Source organism: Capra hircus, chromosome 4, assembly GCF_001704415.2.
Source record: "Capra hircus breed San Clemente chromosome 4, ASM170441v1, whole genome shotgun sequence".
Lineage (NCBI taxonomy): Eukaryota > Metazoa > Chordata > Mammalia > Artiodactyla > Bovidae > Capra > Capra hircus.
The window spans coordinates 4585339-4590973 of NC_030811.1; the positions used below are offsets into that span (position 1 = coordinate 4585339).

The 5635-nt window shown below is 44.0% G+C and overlaps 1 pseudogene; it reads left to right on the plus strand.

Moving 5' to 3' along the window:
* On the plus strand, positions 1643–5282 carry LOC102189735 (annotated as a pseudogene).

Consider the following 5635-nt stretch of genomic DNA (forward strand, 5'->3'; position numbering starts at 1 on the left):
AGCAGGTAACGTGGCCGAGGCTGGACCTAACTTGTTTTGTCCAGAGTGCAGAATCTTGCTGGCTTCTCAGATCTAATTCCATCAGCACTAGAGTGCCGAGCTCTGCCATCTCCAGCAGAGAAAATCACGGCATTTCCAGTGGGTTCTTGTTCTCTAATAGCGTTGCTTCCGACAAGTCATAACACAGAGCTTTCAAAATATGTTTAAGGAAATGTAGAGAAAGAAATACTTTCTAAGTTAGGTAGTAATGAAAAAGAGAGACAGAGAAATATAAGAATAGAAATAACTTGCATTCATGTGGAATCACGTGCCATTCAAAGTGCAAGACTAATTTCCCAAGGTCAGAGAGTAAATTATTAGAAGAAATGGAATCAGAACTCTCTTTTTCTGACTCGAAGTACTAGAGTCGTTCCTCAAGGCCAGACGCTCCTATGGAATCGCTAAGACGGCTCACTGAGAATGAATGAAACGAGGTCTTTTTCATCCTTTCCTTGACTTGTCATGTTTCCCGCATTCCTCATTGTAACTATCATAAACTGACACCACACCCCCTTGGTGTCCAATGTACCTTTCTCATAGGCTCAGCCTATTCTGTTCAAAGCCATTGTCTCACCATGAGGAGATAATAGATACATTCAAGCCAGGCATGAGCTTGAATCCCAGGGTCCCCTTTTGAAATTCCAATTGCCTCCCACGCTTCAGGCACCAGTGACTGTGTCGGTCAGGACACTGATATGAACAGCACATCTTCAAAAATTAAATTAGGGATGTTTAACGAAGGTGTCTTCCCAAAGTTGGCTGCAGGGTTCAGAGAAATCAGCAAAGGAAGATGAGTTAGCCAGGATGGAGTTCTTCAGGGGGGACACTGACCCTCAGTCCAAGTGTAAAGGGGAGGGGTTGGTTCTCTGAATCTAGTGAGAGCTGCCTCTGGAGAAAAGGGTTGTAACCCAGGGTGGAAAAATGTCTTCAATGATGATTTTTAAATTCTCAAAGCTTCGGGAGACACAAAATTCCACTTGAATAAATATAATCAAACAGTGGAGGGAAAAGAAAAAAGTACAAAACTGTACACATTGTTGAAAGTGTGTATGAGTGCTGATAAAAGAAATTCGCTGTGATATTTAGAATTTGAAAAAGAATAGATAAATACAGTAGCAAGAGACAGCTCTACACACGGTCAATACTGAAATCAGACTGATTCTATTCTTTGCAGCCAAAGATGGAGAAGCTCTATACAATCAGCACACAAGACCTGGAGCTGACTGTGGCTCAGCTCATGAGCTCCTTATAGCAAAATTCAGGCTTCAATTAAAGAAAGAGGCTAGACCATTCAGGTGTGACCTAAATCAAATCCCTTATGATTATACAATGGAGGTGACAAATAGATTCAAGGGACTAGATCTGGCAGACAGAATGCCTGAAGAACTAGGGACAGAGGTTCATAACATTGTCCACAAGGCAGTGATCAAAACTATTCCAAAGAATAAGAAATGCAAGGCACAGTGGTTGTCTGAGGAGGCTTTACAAGTAGCTGAAGAAAGAAGAGAGGCAAAAGGCAGAGGAGAAGGGAAAGATATACACAACTCAATGCAGATTTCCACAGAGCAGCAAGGAGAGATAAGAAAGCCTTCTCAAGTGAGCAATGCAAAGAAATAGAGGAAAACAGGAGAGGAGCGTGGCCTGCCCCTCTCCCTGCCATTGGCACCTGTGCTCCAAAAAGTGAGAGCCATCTGGCCAAAAGGTCATTATGCCTGCTGTGTTCAAGGCTCCCATTCTATCAGATATTGTTAACTGTGTTCGCACCAACTTGTGGAGAAACAGCAGACAGCCCTACGCTGTCAGTGAATTAGCAGGTCATCAAACCCGTGCCAAGGCTTAGGGTACCGGCAGAGCTGTGGCTCGAATTCCCAGGGTTCGAGGGGGCAGGACTCACAGTCTGGCCAGGGTGCTTCTGGATATATGTGTCGTGGGGGACGCATGTTCGCACCCACCAAGTCCTGGCAACACTGTCACCAGCGCAGCAGCGAGATGCCATCTGCTCTGTGCCGGCTGCCTTGGCCTTACCCGCGCCAGTCGTGTCTAAAGGTCACCGTCCGTTGTTTCTGAACTCCCTTTGCTAGTCGAAGATAAAGTGTAAGGCCGCAAGAAGACCAAGGAGGCTGTTGTGCTTCTGAAGAAAATTAAGGCCTGAAATGATATCAGAAAGGTTGTCGTCTCTTAGCAAATCAGAGCTGGCAAAGACAAAATGGGAAATCGTCTCCGTATCCAGCACAGGGGACCCTGCCTCATCTAGAATGAGGACAATGGTACCATCACGGCCTTCAGAAACATCCCTGGAATTACTTTGCTTAATAGAAGGAAGCTGAACATTCTGAAACTTGCTCCTGGTGGTCATGTGGGACGTTTCTGCATTTGGACCAAAAGGGCCTTCCGAACTTGGATGAACTCCATGGCACTTGGCATCAAGCAGCCTCCCCGGCCACAAGACGCTGAATACAGACCTCAGCGGGATCTTGAAAAGCCCAGAAATCCAAAGAGAGCTCTAAGCACCACGCAAGAAGATTCATCGCAGAGTCCTGAAGGAAAATTACACTGGAAAACCTGAGAATCGTGTTGAAGCTCAACCCATATGCAAAGACCATGCACCAGAACACCATTCTTGGACAGGCCAAGAGCCACAGAATCTGGATGGATAGGGCAGCAGCGGTACTGGACGTGAAATCAGATGAGAAGGGGGTTCAGGCAAGAAGTCTGTGGTGGGAAACAAAGACAGCTGTTGGTGATATGACGTTGAAGAAGCCTTTAGTGGGAAAAAAAGGCCACAGGGACCAAGAAACCAGCAGCTGAAAAGAAGCCCAGAGAAAAGAAATCCACCGCAGAGGAAGAGAAGCTGCTGCGTAGGCTTAATTTTGTTTATGTGACACCAAATCAGTCTGGACAGCCAATTTTGAATAAAGACCTAAACAAAGAGGCAATGAGAAGCATGAAGAAGAAAACAAAGAAACAGAGGAAAGCAATAGAATGGGAAAGACTGGAGGTCTCTTCAGGAAAACTGAAGATGTCAAGAGAGCATTTCATGCAGGCATGGGCACGGTAAAGGACAGAAACAGTAAGGACCTAACAGAAGCAGAAGAGATTAAGAAGAGAAGACGCGGCCAGACTACACAGAAGAGTGTTCTGGGTATTCTAGCTCTTTGTACAGAAGAGCAGTACGAAAAAGCTTTAATGACCCAGATAACCATGATGGTATGGTCACTCATCCAAAGCCAGACATCCTGGAGTGTGAAGTCAAGTGGGCCTTAGGAAGCATCACTATGAACAAAGCTAGTGGAGGTGATGGAATTCCAGTTGAGCCATTTAAACTTCTAAAAGATGATGCTGTTAAAGTACTACACTCAGTGTGCCAGCAAATTTGGAAAACTCAGCAGCGGCCATAAGACTGAAAAAGGTCGATTTTCATTTTCAATCCCAAAGAAAGGCAATGCCAGAGAACATTCAAACCACCGTACAATTACACTCTTTCACATGATAACAAGATAATGCTCAAAATCCTTCAAGCTAAGCTTTAGCAGTACATGAGCCAAGAACTTCTACACGTACAAGCTGGATTTAGAAAAGGCAGAGGATCCAGAGGTCAAACTGCCAACATTTGTTGGATCATAGAGAAAGCAAGGGAATTCCAGAAAAACATCTATTTCTGCTTCATTAACTATGTTAAAGCCTTTGACTGTGTGGATCACAACAAACTGCGGAAAATACTGAAAGAGATAGGAATGCCAGACTACCTTACCTGCCTCCTGAGAAATCTGTATGCAGATCAAGAGGCAACAATTAGAACCAGACATGGAACAACAGACTGGTTCAAAATTGAGAAAGGAATACGTCAAGGCTGTATATTGTCACCTTGCTTATTTAACTTATATGCAGAGTACATCATGTGAAATGATGGGCTGGATAAATCTCAAGCTGGAATCAATCAAGATTGAAGGGAGAAAAATAAGCTTCAGATATGCAGAAAATACCACTCTAATGGCAGGAAGTAAACAGGAACTAAAGAGCCTCTTGATGAAGGTGAAACAGGAGAGTGAAAAAGCTGGTATAAAACTCAGCATTCAAAAAACTAAAAACACAGCATCTGGTCCCATCACTTTATGGCAAATAGAAAGGAAAAAAATGGAAACAGTGACAGATTTTATTTTCTTGGGCTCCAAAATCACTGCAGATGGTGACTGCAGCTATGAAATTAAAAGATGTTTGCTCCTTGGACAGAAAGCTATGACAAACCTAGCCAGCATATTAAAAAGCAGAGACATCATTTTGTTGACAAAGATCAGTATAGCCAAAGCTATGGTCTTTCCAGTAGTCATGTATGGGTGTGAGAGTTGGACTATAAAGAAAGCTGAGCACTGAAGAATTGATGCTTTTGAACTGCGGTGTTGGCGAAGACTCTTGAGAGTCCCTTGGACTGCAAGGAGATCCAACCAGTCCATCCGAAAGGAAATCAGTACTGAATATTCATTGGAAGGACTGATGCTGAAGCTGAAGTTCCAATACTCGGGCGACCAGATGCAAAGAGCCAACTCATTGGAAAAGACCCTGATGCTGGGAAAGATTGAAGGTGGGAGGAGAAGAGGACAACAGAGGATGAGATGGTTGGATGGCATGACCAACTCGATGCACATGAGTCTGAACAAACTCTGGAAGATAGTGTAGGGCAGGGAATCCTGGTGTGCTGCAGTCCATGGGGGTTGCAAAGAGTTGGGCATGACATGGGGACTAAGAAACAACAAATAATAGTAAACACTGAGACTTCAAAAAAAGAACAGATGCCTAGAAAAAGGAGGCTAGGGGATCATTTACAGATCTAAAGACTGTCCAGAAGAAAGGACAATGTGATCAACAGTTTTCAAGACTACCATCCCGTTGCTAAGGACAATCTGATTATAGGAAAGAAGATTTCATTCTATGCTGACATATGCCATTAAATGTGATGATCTGGGGAAAAAAGCCAAGTAAATAAAATCTCAAAGGTCTGACAAAACATGCTTCAAAGCTAACAATGTGGCGGCTTGGTATTGCCACGAATTTTGCTGCCGTGGAGTAGCTCTATGACCCCCACGCCTACCCTGACCTCACTCAAAGCTAGTTCTGTCACCTTCAAGCAAAACTGAAGCGCCAGCACTCCCCTCTTCTCACCCGCAGGTTGTCTCAGGCTTTACTGGTGTGTGAGCAAGTGCTTCCTAAATGAGCAGGCCTGGTGCGACCAGCGTTACTGTTACTGAGGCCACAGTGCAGGTGTTGAACAAATTCCCACCACAGTAATATTTTCACTGTAAGCATTTGGCTCTTAGCTGCTGATAGACTTTTTATTTAATCAACGTAAAGGCAACACGTCAGTCTCACTAATAAGCCCATTGTACCTGCGAGCAATAGGCAAAGGCTTTATAAACCTGCTGTTCTGGTCAGGGGACATGTAGCCACAGTTTCTAAGGTAACACTCATCACCCACAATTTAGATTCAACCAGTAATCCATCAAGTACACACATCTGCAGAGGGGTATGGATTGAGAACAAATTCCAGTCTCGGAATTTCAGCCTCAACATCAAATTTTTAAAGAACAATCAGGGAAGAAAT